Source organism: Rana temporaria, chromosome 3 (genome assembly GCF_905171775.1).
Source record: "Rana temporaria chromosome 3, aRanTem1.1, whole genome shotgun sequence".
Lineage (NCBI taxonomy): Eukaryota > Metazoa > Chordata > Amphibia > Anura > Ranidae > Rana > Rana temporaria.
In genome coordinates, this window is record NC_053491.1 from 249,546,692 (window position 1) to 249,563,292 (window position 16,601).

Below are 16,601 nucleotides of genomic sequence, written 5' to 3' on the forward strand. Positions count from 1 at the left end.
AGTAAACCCTCCATTACAACTTTCACCTACAGGTAAGCCAACATTAAGGCTTACCTGTAGGTGTTTGTAATATCTCCTAAACCTACACGGTTTAGGAGATATTTGCCAAAAATAATGCACCGTTGATAACGGCGCAGGCACTCTGAGAATGCCGGTTTTCTGAATGTATAATGCCGGCTTTGAGGGCTCCCGCACGCATGTGCGGAGTGACGTCATCGCCGCTCCAGCCAATCACATCGCTGGAGCGGCGATACCCGGAGAGATGGCTGCGGCTGGAGGGGAAGACAAGGACGGCTTTGGGGGCTTCGATCTTAGGTAAGTAATGGATAATGAGCTAGTATGCCTTTGTCTTGCAGCTTTTTATTTGTATTTTATTTTTTAATTTGGGTTTACAACTGCTTTAAGGGGCCGAGCCTCTTTCTGAGATTTGTTGTTTACAAGTTAAAAACATTTTTTTTTGCTAGAAAATTACTTAGCATCTCCAAACACTATACATTTTTTTCTAACACCCCAGAGAATACAATGGCGGTCGTTGCAATACTTTCTGTCACTCCGTATTTGTGCAGCGGTCTTACAAGCGCACTTTTTGGAAAAATACACATTTTTGAATTAAAATAGTAAAGTTAGCACAATTTTTTTTATATTGTGAAAGATAATGTTGCGCCGAGTAAATTGATACCGAATATGTCACGCTTCAAAAATGCGCCCGCACATGGAAAAACTTTTACCCTTAAAAATCTCCATAGGCAAATTTTTAAAAAAATTCTGCAGGCTGCATGTTTTGAGTTACAGAGGTCTAGGAGTGGCATTATTGCTCTCTCTCTAACTCACATGTGTGGTTTGAACACCATTTTGATTTGTGGGCGCTGCTCATGTATGCGTTCGCTTCTGCACGTGAGCTCGGCGGGAGGGGGCACGTTTAAAAAATGTTTTCTTATTTATTTAACCTTATATTTTTACACTGTTCTTATAATACATAAAAATTGTGTCACTTTTATTCCTATTACAAGAAATGTAAACATCCCTTGTAATAGAAAAAAAGAATGACAGGTCCTCTTAAATATGAGATCTGAGGTCAAAAGGATCTTATATTTACACTAAAATGCAATATAAAAAAAAAAAATGTAATTGAAAAAAAAATTTTTTTTGCTTTAAGAGCTATGGGTGGAAGTGACTTTTTGACGTTGCTTCCGCCCTGCAATGGTATGGAGACGCATGGGGGCCATCTTTCCCTCACTCTACTCCATACCGGTCCAGGAAAAGGGCCCTCTTCCACCGCCGATAAAAGTGATCTCGTGGCGAATCCGCCACAAAGACCACTTTTATCGGAAACGGACCACTCACTGAAGAAGAGGATACCGTGGTTATAGCAGATAGCTGCTGCCATAACAAAGATATCCCTCTTCAAATTGCTGATGTATATCGGCAGCCGCTGGTCCGGAAGTGGTTAAAAGTACCTTTTGCATAGAGCATGGGCTAGCGATTTTTACAGGGGTCTGGACATTATAAACAGACCTTACATTGTACTGCAAGGTTTACATTTTGATACAAAAATCACTTAACATATATAGTCTGCTTGTGCAACATTTCTTAAAAAAAAAAAAAAAGTTTTTGCTAGATGGGAATGAGGGACACCTATTAGCAAAAATATGGATGCATAAGACACACACCCTGTCATGCCCCCTTAAAGGAGAATTATACAAAAAAAAAATATTGGTTAAACCCACAAGTGCTTTTTTTTTTTTTTACCACTACTTTTCCTTTATATTGGCTTTTGAAAATTTTCAAATGCAGCTATTTGGAAATTGGATGAAAGGTTTAGCACTGGGAAACATTTTTTGAAAGATAAAAAGTGCATTTTATATACAAATATATAGATCAGACCAAAATGAGGGACAAATGAGGAGGAAAAAGGGACAGAGGGACTTTTTTTTCAAATCAGCGACAGTCCCTTAAAATCAGGGACAATTGTGAGCTATGGCTTAACAAAAGTAAAGATTTTTTTTAGATACGCAAATATGGAATATGGAGCGTAAAATTGTATAAGCCCCTTTTTTGGAAATCTCAGTTAAAAAAAAATGAAGTAAAGATTTTTACTTGTGGCCATTTTTACTTGTAACAAAATAACTGTAGGCACTACTTTAAAAAAAAGAAGAAGTTTACAGCACTTCTTCGTAACAGTGCTTGCTTTTGCCAACAAATTATTAGCACATGTCTGACAAAAAGCCTTAATATTACATCCTTTGAAGAGGCAGATTGTTTCTTTGGATGTGAGGAAATCATATAATTGCTAGCATCATGGCTGCATAACGCAGGTATCTGACTTTCCTAAGTGTTCCATTTCCACATGTTCAAATGAATTTGGATCAAACGCTTATTGTTTTTGGTGTCAACATGTACTGCACGTCAACTTGTAACATTTCATTTTGATTCCTTCCCGAGAAATTTGGGTTATGAAGCATTCTCTATGAATCACTTCATAAAACAGGTTGATAAAAGTGATCGGAGGTTCCATTGCATGCCATATTGCTGGATATTAAACATCTGGTTCACACTACATGATAGGCAGACCTGAAAGCGTTTTGGTTGTGAAACAACTAGCATGTATTATAGTGTGTATCTACAGCACTCTGAAGATAATTTACATTGTAAAGCCAAGTTAGCATTTTTCAAGAAAGTATACTGTTAATATTCATATATAATATATATTCTGTCAGGCTGCAGTATTAAAGTAACAATCTCCAAAGAATAGAATGTCTAAGCTTTATATTGAAAGCAAGGCAATTATTATTCCACTGGATTAGAGTTCAAAAGACATGCTTGAAATCCTTTTATATCAACTTTCTGATCTATTTTTTTTTCAACATACAGACTTAATGGTAGGCCAATTTTAACCACTTAACCCCTGGACCATATTGCTGCCCAAAGACCAGAGCACTTTTTGCGATTCGTCACTGCGTCGCTTTAACTGACAATTGCACGGTCGTGGCTCCCAAACAAAATTGGCGTCCTTTTTCCTCACAAATAGAGCTTTATTTTGGTGGTATTTGATCACCTCTGCGGTTTTTGCGCTATAAACAAAAATAGAGAGACAATTTTGAAAAAAAATGAATATTTTTTACTTTTTGCTATAATAAATATCCCCCAAAAATATCTAAAAAAATATTTTTTTCCTCAGTTTAGGCCGATACATATTCTTCTACATATTTTTCGTAAAAAAAATCGCAATAAGCGTTTATTGATTGGTTTGCGCAAAAGTTATAGCGTTTACAAAATAGGGGGTATTTTTATGGCATTTTTATTAATATTTTTTTTTTTACTAGTAATGGCGGCAATCAGCGTTTTTTTTTTCAGTACTGCGACATTATGGCGGACACTTCAGACACTTTTATTAATATTTTTTTTTTACACATTTTTGGGTCCATTGGCATTTTTATAGCGATCAGTGCTATAAAAATGCATTGATTACTGTAAAAATGCCACTGGCAGTGAATGGGTTAATCGTGTTCCCTGGGTGTGTTCTAACTGTAGGGGGGGTGGCCTCACTAGGGGAAATGACTGATCTTCTGTTCATACAGATCAGCATTTCTCCCCCACACACAGCTCCCGGGTCCCCGCTCTGTAGCGAGCGATCGCGTGTGCCCTAGTGGCCTGCATGACAGCCGACGTTATATTACGTGCTCTCACGCAGGGGAGCCGAGTTGCCGCCGTTAAACGACGGTGGGCAGTCGGGAAGCAGTTAAAGGCCTTATGCACCAAAAGTTGATATTTATTTTCTGGGTGGATACAGTTACATACCTCCCAACTTTTTGAGATGACAACGTGGGACACCTATTAGCAAAGGTATGTAGGCATTGGACACACCTCTGTCATGCTCCGTTAAAGGAGAATTAAAAAAAAAAAATTAAACCACAAGTGTTTTTTTTTTTACCACTACTATTCCTTTATATTGGCTTTTGGAATTTACAAATGTGGCAATTTAGAAATTGGATAAAAGGTTTAGCACTGGGAAAAACTTTTTAAAGGTAAAAAGTGCATTTTATATACAACTATATAGATCAGACCAAAATGAGGGACAAATGATGAGGAAAGAGGGACAGAGGGACTTTTTTCAAAATTAGGAACAGTCCCTGGAAATTAGGGACAGTTGAGAGGTATGCAGTTGGACTGATCATTCCACTGTCATATTTAATCTCTTAAATACTCTTAAATACTCCAGACATGGGATCTCCATGTTTGAGTTCCTGGCCCACTTTTGCTGCAGCATGTTGTTAACTGCATTCCCCATAAAATAAATCTGTCATAATAAAAAAGAAAGATTTTGTTACTGAGCTGTCCTTCTGAATAGGGATGAGCTTCGAGTTCGAGTCAAACTCATGTTCGACTCAAACATTGCCTGTTCGGCGAACAGCAAACAATTTGGGGTGTTCGCGGCAAATTCGTGGAACACCCTGTAAAAGTCTATGGGAGAAATCCAAAGTGATAATTTTAAAGGCTAATATGCAAGTTATTGTCCTAAAAAGCATTTGGGGACCTGGGTCCTGCCCCAGGGGACATGAATCAATGCAAAAAAAGTTTTAAAAACTGCATTTTTTTTGGGAGCAGTGATTTTAAAAATGCTTTAAGTGAAACAATAAAAGTGAAATATTCCTTTAAATTTCGTACCTGGGGGGGTGTATAGTATGCCTGTGAAGTAGCACTTGTTTCTTGTGCTTAGAACTGTCCCTGCACAAAGTGTAATTTCTGAAGGAAAAAATGTCATTTAAAATCACTCGCGGCTATAATGAATTGTCGGATCCCGGCAATTCAGAGAAAAGTCATTCATAAAAAAAAATCGTGGGGTCCCCCCAAATTCAATTAACAGGCCCTTCGGGTCTGGTATGGATATTAAGGGGAACCCGCGTAAAATTTTAAAAAAATTACGTGGGGTTCCCCACAAATATCTATTCCAGACCCTTCAGGTCTGGAGTGGATTTTAAGGGGAACTCCACCCCAAATAAAAAAAAATGTCATGGAGTTCCCCCCAAAATCCACACCAGACCCCTTATCCGAGCACGCAACCTGGCAGGCCGCAGGAAAAGAGGGGGGACGAGAGAGCGCCCCCCCCTCCTGAACCGTACTAGGCCACATGCCCTCAACATTGGGAGGATGCTTTGGGGATCTGTGACCCCTCAAAGCATGTTGAAGAGGAGATCACTAATCGCAGGAGCATCCTCCCAATGTTGAGGGCATGTGGCCTGGTATTGTACAGGAGGGGGGCGCTCTCTCGTCCCCCCTCTTTTCCTGCGGCCTGCCAGGTTGCATGCTCGATTAAGGGGTCTGGTGTAGATTTTGGGGGGAACTTATTTTTTTAAATTTGGGGTGGTGTTCCCCTTAAAATCCACACCAGACCTGAAGGGTCGGGAATGGATATTTGAGGGGAACCCCACGTAATTTTTTTTTAAATTTGATGCAGGGTTCCCCTTAATATCCATACCAGACCTGAAGGGCCTGGTAATTGAATTTAGGGGTACCCCCATGCTTTTTTTTATGAATGACTTTTCTCTGAATTCCCGGGAGCCGACAATTTATTATAGCCGCGAGTGATTTTAAATGTCTTTTTTTCCTTCAGAAATTACACTTTGTGCAGGGACAGTTCTAAGTGCTACTTTACATGCATACTGCCCCCCCTCCCCCCCCCCCCCCTAGGTACAACATTTAAAGGAATATTTCACTTGTATTGTTTCACTTTAAGCATTATTAAAATTACTGCTCCCTCCTCCTTCCCCCGCCGCCCCCCTTGTCCCTCCCCCTTGCCCCCCCCCCCTTCTCAAGGTGTCCGTTCTTGTGTCTGCGGTGTTGGTTATTGAAATGTTGCCTGCTGTTTTACTTGCTTCATATAACCTCCTTCTCTGTAAAGTGTGCCTTATATTTTTTTTAAGCTGTATTTTGTCTTTTCAACCCTTGTTTTTACTTGTGTCCTCTTTTTTACTGTATGTATTGTTCTGCTCTTACCCAGAGTGATTTGTCATGTACCATTCTTATGTTTTTTCCAATAAAGACCAACCTTGTTAAAAAAAATCACTGCTCCCGAAAAATCTGACGTTTTTAAAACTTTTTTTGCATTGATACAAGTCCCCTAGGGCAGGACCCAGGTCCCCAAACACTTTTTAGGACAATAACTTGCATATTCGCCTTTAAAATTTGCATTTTAGATTTCAAACATTCAAGTCCAATAGACTTTAACGGGGTTCTAAAGTTCACACAAACTTTTGGTCTGTTCGCAGGTTCTGGTGCGAACCGAACGGGGGGGGGGGGGGGATTGTTCGGCTCATCCCTACTGAAAATTTGAGATATCCAGCTATTATGCTTCTTCAATACTTAGATATGACTCTACTAGAGGAGTAGAGAATTTTCATAATAAGGTGCTATGTTCAACCCAACTGTTCACTCGTATTCTAGCAAAAATCTTGTGTTTTTTATTTTCCTTTCACATGATTGGGTAAGTGAACACAAATTTGTGGTATAAACTAAGCTAAGAGAGTATTTGCTTTTCAAAGTGAAAAAAATCCAACCTGTTAGCCAATTTTACATATCTTCCACGTTAGTTAGAAGAGCAACTAAAAATTACCATTCGTGCTTGGTCCAGAAGAATTACTAAAAGAGTAGCTAACGCTAGCTGATTTCTATATTACTTGGTACCACTTTTGATTTGCTTTAAAAGTAGGAAAAAAATTCCAAATCATCAAATTATGAGAATTTTATAGTGAGGTCCTACAATATGCAGCTACACCCATATTATGAACACGCATTTAAAATCATAAAGCATCCAGAATATGTTGTAACATATTCAATGAAAACTCTTTTATAGTTTTATAGTTCCCTATTGCAGCACTGCTTGGATATTTAAATACCCACCATTTTGTTATGTGGAATGTTAATGCCATCTATTACCACCAGACAGCCTACTGCGCTATACATGTGCTGGATGCAGAATATCAAATATATTCTTAGGACTTTTATATTTGAACTCTTAACCTCCCTGGCGGTACGATTATTTCTGAAAAAAGGTGCTGAAAGCGGTACCATTATTTGCAAGGAAATTTGGCGTTTTATACTGTAGGCCTGTAATTCTTAGAAATAACTCACTTAAATCTCACCAAACAAGAGTCTAATAGGCATCCCGGGTATGACATTTTTTTTAAAACAAAATTATAAATTATAATATAATAAATAATTATAAATAATTATAACAAATAATAATATAATTCTAATAAAAATTATTCAATAATGTAATCAACTCAAAATCACTGAAATTTGCTCAGTTGCAGAATTGTCGCTGTCATTATTTATTTTTTTTATGACGAATTTCCCCACAAATCGCTATCGCACAATTCTGCAAGTGATTATAATTTATTATTGCTGTTTTCTAGCTGATCTAAAACCATTTTTGACATAAAGGGACACTTTTGGTTGCTATGGACAATATACAGTTTGCAGGGAGAAAGAACCGTTTTTACTATATAAAAGTACATGTAGGGCACTGGGCAGACCACTAGGGACTAGTGTTGCTCACGAATATTCGTATTGCGAATATTCGGCTCGAATATGGCATATTCGAGTATTCGCGATATATTTCGAATTTCGCGGTGAATATTCGCAATTCCGAATATTCACATTTTTTCAATTTTATTTTTAAAACAGATCACATCCTATCGACGTCTAAAAGCATTGCTGGTATGATTAGAGACCCTGGGCCGAGTAGCTAAGCTGAGGCGATCCTTTTATGTTGCCGAATTGAAAAAAAAAAAATTGCGAATTTTCGCTAATGCGAATGCGAAAATGATTGCGAATTTTCGGTAACTGTGGTAGGAGAACTCTGATTGTCTCTGATGCAAAAGGGGGGGGGCTTTGTGTATGTTTCTGTTATGAATATTTGTATGTTTGATATTATTTTTTTTTGTAAGAAGGAAAAAATTGCGCATACCTTAAAAAAAGGGGAGAATACAGCAGCAACTCAAAAATTTTATACAACATAAATTAATACAATACAGAAAATGGAGTCGCTCTACAAGAATAAAAAATATGTCTAGTGACAAGACATGTGGGCAAATTATAAAATAAGCAAGCGCAAATAACTTGTGAAATACACAGTGAAACAAATATATAAAGAAATATAGTCCCAATAATAGAAAAATAATCTTTCATAAAAATGTCTTTGATATGTGAAGTGAAAAAAAGTCCAAAGCATGCAGCATGAACGTGTTCAATCTTCAAGGTGTTTGATTGACAAACGGCTGTGACAGATGGATAGAGTAAAGAATCACCACCAATGCAAAACACTTTTTATTTTCTATTGTAAAATATCAAGAATATTCTGAGCCAATCAGAGTGCTCCTTGCGCATTTGCCGAATATTCACAATTATTTTCTATTGTAAAATATCAAGAATATTCTGAGCCAATCAGAGTGCTCCTTGCGCATTTGCCGAATATTCGCAGTTATTTTCTATTGTAAAATATCAAGAATATTCTGAGCCAATCAGAGTGCTCCTTCCGCATTTGCCGAATATTCGCAATTATTTTGTATTGTAAAATATCAAGAATATTCTGAGCCAATCAGAGTGCTCCTTCCGCATTTGCCGAATATTCGCAATTATTTTGTATTGTAAAATATCAAGAATATTCTGAGCCAATCAGAGTGCTCCTTCCGCATTTGCCGAATATTCGCAATTATTTTGTATTGTAAAATATCACGAATATTCTGAGCCAATCAGAGTGCTCCTACAGCATTTGTCGAAATTGCGCAGTAAATATCGCATTCGCATTTTGCGAAATTTCGAAAAAATATCAAGAATATTCTGAGCCAATCAGAGTGCTCCTTCCGCATTTGCCGAATATTCGCAATTATTTTGTATTGTAAAATATCACAAATATTCTGAGCCAATCAGAGTGCTCCTACAGCATTTGTCGAAATTGCGCAGTAAATATCGCATTCGCATTTTGCGAAATTTCGAAAAAATATCAAGAATATTCTGAGCCAATCAGAGTACTCCTACCGCAGTTATCGAAAATTCACAATTATTTTCGCATTCGCAATAGCGAAAATTCGCAATAATTTCATTTCAATAAAATATCACGAATATTCGAATTTAGCGAATATACCTCGAATATTCGACTATATATTCGAGATATATCGCAAAATCGAATATGGCGTATTCTGCTCAACACTACTAGGGACAAGGGTGTGTGCATTTTTTACATACAGTACTGTAATCTATAAGATTACAGTATACTGTATGTATAGTGTTTGTTTACTTTTTTTAATTTGGCGCCGATCTCCGCCCCTGTGCATCGTAACGTCGCAGGGAACTGAGATCGGCGGCACAGGAGGACACTGTGTGAATCGAGCGAGGTCCCGCTCGCTCACACAGTGTGGTGGCATCGCTGGATCCAGGAACAAGGTAAGCCAGCGCGCACTGCAGGCTCTGCATAGCTACCCCGAGCGTGACTCGGGGATACCGATTTTAGCACAAAAAATCAATCCACTCTGAGTCACGCTCGGGAATACCGCCAGGGGGGTTAATGGAACTATTGTAATGTTTATTTTTTTTTGCATGTATCATTTTTACATATGAAGCTTGTTTTTTAAACTTTATTTCTTTATTGAAGCATTTTTTTCCATACATGATACATCAACATGACAATCATGCCCCCATTTCCCACCCCCCCTCCCATTTATCCCACCCCCCCCTCCCATTTATCCCACCCCCCCTCCCATTTATCCCACCCCCCCTCCCATTTATCCCACCCATCTAAGAAAAAATTATATTAAAAAAATAGCACTCTGAAGCCCTGTACACACGATCGGATATCCGATGGAATCTAATCCGATGGATTTTTTCGTCGGATATCCGATGAAGCTGACTTTCATCAGTCTTGCCTACACACCATCGGTCAAAAAATCGTGTCCAAACGCAGTGACGTAAAACACTATGACGTGCTGAGAAAAATGAAGATCAATGCTTCCGAGCATGCGTTGACATGATTCTGAGCATGCATGGATTTTTGACTGATGGACTTCCACACAGACGATTGTTTTTTCTATAGTTTTTTTATTCCATAGGAAAAATGTAAAACATATTTTTTTTCACCGATGGAAAACAAACCGATGGGGCCCACACACAATCGGTTTGACCGATGAAAACAGTCCATCGGTCTGCTTTCATCGGACAAACCGATCGTGTGTACAGGGCTTAAGTGTTTCCTGAGTAGGGATTAGCATCATACAAACCAATCTAAAACCCCATTCACCTCTATATTCCTAATAAGCCACTTCTCCCTCTCACCACCAACCACTACACCTTCTCATCTATCCCTTACACTCACCCTTTTTTTACTCTTGATTTTTTCTGGGTCACCACACATCATCTCTATGTTTTTCCTCTTTTTGTTATTTAGATGTTAATACCGCTTGTTTCCCACCAAGGTTTCCAGATTTTATCATATTTCTTTACTCCCCATTGTCTCACATATACCGATTTCTCCTTCAAAATGACTTCATTCATACTATTTACGCCATCTCAGGGCGATCAGCTTCCTTGCTTGGAATAAACATCTCAGAACCGCGACCTGGGTGTTTCCTGGGTTCCCCACTCCTTATTTATTAATAATGTCCATAGCTTTCAGAAGGGAATCCTGCGTGTCGCCTAAAAACAACAAAAGATCATTCGCATATAATGCGACTTTCTCTTCCAGCTCACCGCTTTTAAAGCCTCTTATCTCAGCAGAAGACCTAAGAGCAATAGCCAAAGGTTTGATTGCGAGGGCAAAGAGAAGGGGCGACAAAGAGCACCCCTGTATCATTCCCTCCTTAATCCAAACCTATCGGAATGTTCATTTTTTACCCTTATTCTAGCCTCTGGTGTCCTATAAAGCATTTTTACCCAATTAATAAAACCCGGACCAAATTGAGCCGCTTCTAAGGCCCTCCAAAGATATCGTTATTCAAGGCTGTCAAAGACCTTGGCGGCATCTAGAGGAAGGATAGCCCTCTCTCCACCCTCATCCATTGGGACCTGGAGATTCTATTATACCTGCCTTATATTTGTACTAGTGGACAAGTTAATGTATAACCTTATTCAACATAGCCGCCAAGACCTTTGCCAGTATTTTCATATCAGAGTTCAGAAGGGCGATAGGCCTATATGAAGCAGTGTCAAGTGTATTTTTACCCTCCTTGTGAATAATTATTATGGTAGATTCAATCATTGATGAGGGGAGCTCTCCCTTTGTCACTGACCAGTTTAGAACCCTCATCAACCCCGGAAGCAACACCTTCCCATAATGCCGATATATCTCAACCGGGAGCCCATCTGGTCACGGGGATTTCTGTCCCGCCATCTCGTTTGTGACTCGCTGTATCTCTTCTAATGTTAATGTTAAAAAGACTTCCATTTCATCCCCCATCTCCTCCTGCTGTGAGCTATACAAATCCTCCTAATATTCCCTGAACCTCCCCACTATTTCTGGTGTGTATGAGTATACCCTTCCATCCCCTATAGCGATCATATGTACCACAGATGAGGGAGAGTTCACCCTAACTAGTTGTGCCAACATACGTCCCACACTTCCCCCTCTCCAATGGCAGATTGTCTCTGAAAGAGGTATTTATTCTCTACCTTCCTAAGCATCGCCAACCGGTAGTTCAGTTGCTCATCTATCCAAATCCTGAGCCTATCAGGTGTTGGATTGTTGACGTACTGTTCTTCCGCTGTTGTTACCCTCTCCCCAATTAGTCTCTACCAATCCTTGGACTGCTTTTTAATTTTTGAGATCTGTTGTATCATTATGCCTTTTAAGAAGGCCTTATCCCATACTATTCCCTCCGAAGCAGTACCTCTTTTTAGCTCAACAAATTCTCTCAAGGACACCAATACCTCATCCCAATCCCCCATCAGTTCAATCCAGAAGGGACTTATCCTTCACTCTCCAGGATGGTTACATTCACCCAATTCTAATGACACAGTCACCAGTGAATGATCTGACAGGCCTCTTGGCATGTAATTCACATTCTTTATCATCGGTAACGTCTCTTCATTTCCCAGAATTAAATTAATCCTGGAGAGCATCGAGTGTGTCCTGGAGAAGCAGGAGTATCATTGGGCGTTCGGATTTCACATTCTCCAGATATCCTTCAGGCCGGTTTCTTTCAAAAATTCGGGCAATCGGCTATCCAGTACATTACCCATTTGTATCCCTAGGGGGGACCTATCTAGTTTCCGGTCCATTACCATGTTAAAGTCCCCCATCACCAACACTGGTACTCCCTGCTTATCCAAGACAAATTCAATTAGACCGCACTGGAATGAAACACTGAAAGGGAGAGGGGTATACACATTTGCCAATACACAAGTTTTGTTCTCTAGCCTGCAAAATAAAAAAATATATCATTCCGGATACACGATTCACTCATTAGGCAGGATAAGTACCAGGTCTGTGACTGGTCGGAAGAAAGTCTGTGCTTATAACATCTCTACTGTTTCTACCTGCAGAACGAGCGCAGCTGTGCCTTATCCAAGCAGCTGCGCTCCGTTCTGTAAGACGTCCGCGTCACTTCCGGTGCGCGGACGTCTGCGTTCCACGCTGGAACGCGGAAGTGCGACCCAGTGTCCTCCTCCTTTTTCCCCGCGAATTCGGGGCTATTTAAATCCCCCAGAGATGACGGCAGGGTGTTCCGTTATTTTGTCGGATGCCTGCCATCACCTGGGAACACCCTACCTGGACCCACAACTCCAGCATCCACTGGAGAACTTGTCTCCCTGTCTCCTTACATGCCTTTGGAAAACTGCTCCCCCTGAACCAGCAGGCTTCAGCTCTCTGCACCCTGTCAGACTCAAAGAAGGATCAGTCATACACGGAATCACCTTCATCGAGGACCCTGGGACTCTGCTATATGCACCCTGCATGCTCCAGACAGTGTACCACAAGACCCAGAAGAACCGCAAGTATCATCATCTGATATATATTACTTGCCTTGTTACCTTTACCCTGTCTGTATGCTAAGTGGAGAGATTGCTAGTCCGAGTGACCTCTCCCAATGAGAGGTTATCCTATATTCTTAAAGACTGTGGGCCAAATCCACAAAAGAGATACTCCGGCGTAAGCCGTCGTATCTCTGGTTCTAACTTTGGAACTGATCCTCAGAAGCAGTTTTCCAAAGTTAGGCAGAAGATCCGACATCTGTAAGGGACTTACACTGCCGGATCTTAGGATGCAGTACCGCATCCGCCACTGGGGGCATTTCGAGTCGAAATGCCTCTTCTGGTATGCAAATTAGCACTTAGGGCGATCCACAAAGCTTTTGTGCTTCGTTTTTTCGCCGTAAGTTTTAGTTTGCCAAGTGTAAAACTAGGACTGCTTTTACATGGTCTAAAGTTAGTAACACCATGTAAAAGCACATTCAAGCGACGGCATTTGGTATGCATTCCCGAGGGAGAACTCCACGGCAATTTGTAAAATCAAAACCGGCATGGGTTCCCCCCCAGGAGCATACCAGGTCCTTAGGTCTGTTATGGGTTGTAAGGAGACCCCCCCTCCGCCGAAAAATCGACGTAGGGGGTCCCCCTACAATCCATACCAGACCCGTATCCAAAGCACGCTACCCGGCCGGTCAGGAATGGGAGTGGGGACGAGCGAGCGCCCCCCCCCTCCTGAGCCGTGCCAGGCCACATGCCCTCAACATGGGGGGGTTGGGTGCTCTGGGGCAGGGGGGCGCACTGCGGGCCCCCCCCACCCCAGAGCACCCTGTCCCCATGTTGATGAGGACAGGACCTCTTGCCGACAACCCTTGCCGTTGGTTGTCGGGGTCTGCGGGCGGGGGCTTATCGGAATCTGGGAGTCCCCTCAAATAAGGGGGCCCCCAGATACCGGCCCCCCCACCCTAAGTGAATGGATATGGGGTACATCGTACCCCTACCCATTCACCTGTAGGCAAAAAGTAAAAGTTAGTAAACACACAACACAAGGGTTTTTAAAATAATTTATTATTCTGCTCCGGAGGCCCCCCCCTGTCTTCTTTATTAGCTCTATTACCAGGGGGGGCTTCTTCTTCCACTCTCCGGGGGTCTTCTTCCACTCTCCGGGGGTCTTCTTCCACTCTCCGGGGGGGGGTTTCTTCTTCCGCTCTCCGGGGGGGAGCTTCTGCGCTCTCCGGGGGTCTTCTTCTCTCTTCGCCGCTCTCCGCTGTTGACTCGGCGAACCCCGGTTCTTCTCCAGCTGTCCGGTGCCTTCTTCTTCAGCGCTGGCTGCCTGCTATCTTCGTGTGTTAGCTCAATTAGTAACAGGCAGCCAGCGCGGTCTTCTGTGACGTCAGGTTCTTCTTCTCCCCTCTTCCGATGTTGCCTCGTCGCCTCTTGTCACTGTAATGATGGAAGCGCGCCTTGCATCCCATTTATATAGGCATCACCGTCCCATCATGCTCCGGTAGGTACCCACGTGGTGGGTGCACGTGGGTAGGCACCCACCACGTGGGTAGTCAGTGTAACTTAACTGCTGAAAGTTAAGTTACGCCGCCTGGCTGAGGATTTGGCCCTGTGCCTGTATCAGTATAGAGCCTAATTAATGTGAAGTAACATTATATATCTGCCATATACTAAGTACTCAGCCGCATACAACCGTATCTCCTAAATACTGCCAAGCAAGTTTGCACACTTACGTTTCCTCCTATCAGAGAGACTTTAATATTGTTTTCCTTTATTGGCCACGCTTATGATGGAATAAGCTAGCTTTATGTTGGTACCAAACTGAGGTTGTGATGAGTTAACCCCAAACTTTCTGATTGCATAGAGAGTGAACTGGTGGTTAGACCTGAGAAGCCTCTGCAGCTGAGATCCAACTATTTCAATATATACTCACATAGCAGTGTCATTACAGTGCTGTACCTCCTTTGGTCACCTTTACTTCCACCTTCCGAACCTTCCCGTCATCACTGTGCAAGACCTTGGTAATGAGACCCATAGGCCATTCATTGCAACATGCTTCCTTGTCCCTTAGAAGAACCTTCATTAAGGTTGGGCCTAAGTATTTGCCTCTGTATGTACTCTTTCCTCCATCGGTACTAAAACACATTGGATAGGTGTTTTACCTGTTTTCATTGATGCCTGTAAATGTGTTTTGGGTCAATCTCTCCTGAAGAGGCTGTGACGGTCCCAATCTTTTGTGTTAGGAGTGAGGCTTGAGAAAGACACTGGGACTAGTGGTCTTGCATTGACTATTGCCACCACTTCTGCTAGAAAAGTGGTCAAGGTCTCATGGGTAAGCGGCGCAGAATTATGGACCAGTAACACGAAATCAAGAATTTTCCCTGCGATACCAATCATTCGCTCCCATGATCCTCCCATGCGTTATGAATGTGGAGGGTTGAATTCCCAAGTACACCCATTGTGAGATAGCAAGTTGTCTAACTGTAGTTCCTTACATGGCCAACAAAGTTGATACCACAGTCGAACCTTAGTTGCTTAACTGGCCCTCTGATAGAGAAGAATCTTCGTAAGGCATTTATAAAACAAGAGGAATCAATGGACTTGATTACCTCAATATGTATTGCTCTGGTCCTAAGAAAAGTAAACAATACTGTCCATCTTTTGTTGTTGGCGGCTCCTCCAAGTAACGACAGACCATTGTCCAAAATTATTGACTCCCATATAAGAGAAAGGTGGATCAGTACTTAGCTGATCAACTGGTAGATTGGCCATCTGTTGCTGATGATGTCTTCCCCCTAATTTGTGGCATTTGATTCATTTATGTATGGAAGATACAGATCTTTTCCTCCCAATAAACCAGAGACCAGCTGATCGGATGGCACCTTCTGTGAAGTATCATCCTTGGTGTTGCACTCGCTTCTGATGATAGTGAACCAGCAGGGTGGTGATGTGATGTTGACTTGGTATGATAATATGATTCTGTTCTTTACTGCACACATTAGAACTCCCTATACGATCTCTAACTCTGAGAAGTTTGTTGGCATCAATGGGGTTTAGATTGTTTGGCAGTCTCTCTCTTGGACAGCGAAAGGACAAGGGTGCTACCCAGCTGTTGGAATCATCCTGAAAGAACTCAAAATTCAATTACCAGGCCCTTCAGGTCTGGTATGGATATTAAGGGGAACCCCGCCGTCAATTAAAAAAAAAATGGCGTGGGGTTCCCCCCAAATATCCAGATCCTGCCCCCCCCTATCTGAATTGGTAACAGGGTACATTGTACCCCTACCATTTCACAAAGGAAGTTTAAATAGTTGTAAAAAACACACACACTTACACTGTAGAAAAAAGTCCTTTATTAATAAAAAAATAAAAAATAAATCCAGCAGTGGTAATCTACTTAGTCCCGGCTCCCTGCTCCAACGTTGTCTGTATCCAGCGACGGGTGATCTCCTCTCCTGTCCAGCGATGAGAATATCTTTAAAGCACAGCATCGCCGGCCTCCTCTCTCCGCCGGACACAGCCCAGTGAATGACGCTGCTGAAGCTGTGACATTTATTTTATAGGTGAGGCGGGGCCACCCGTCATGTGACTCCGCCCCCTCTGACGCACCCTCGGCTACATCACTGGGGTGGCCCCGCCTC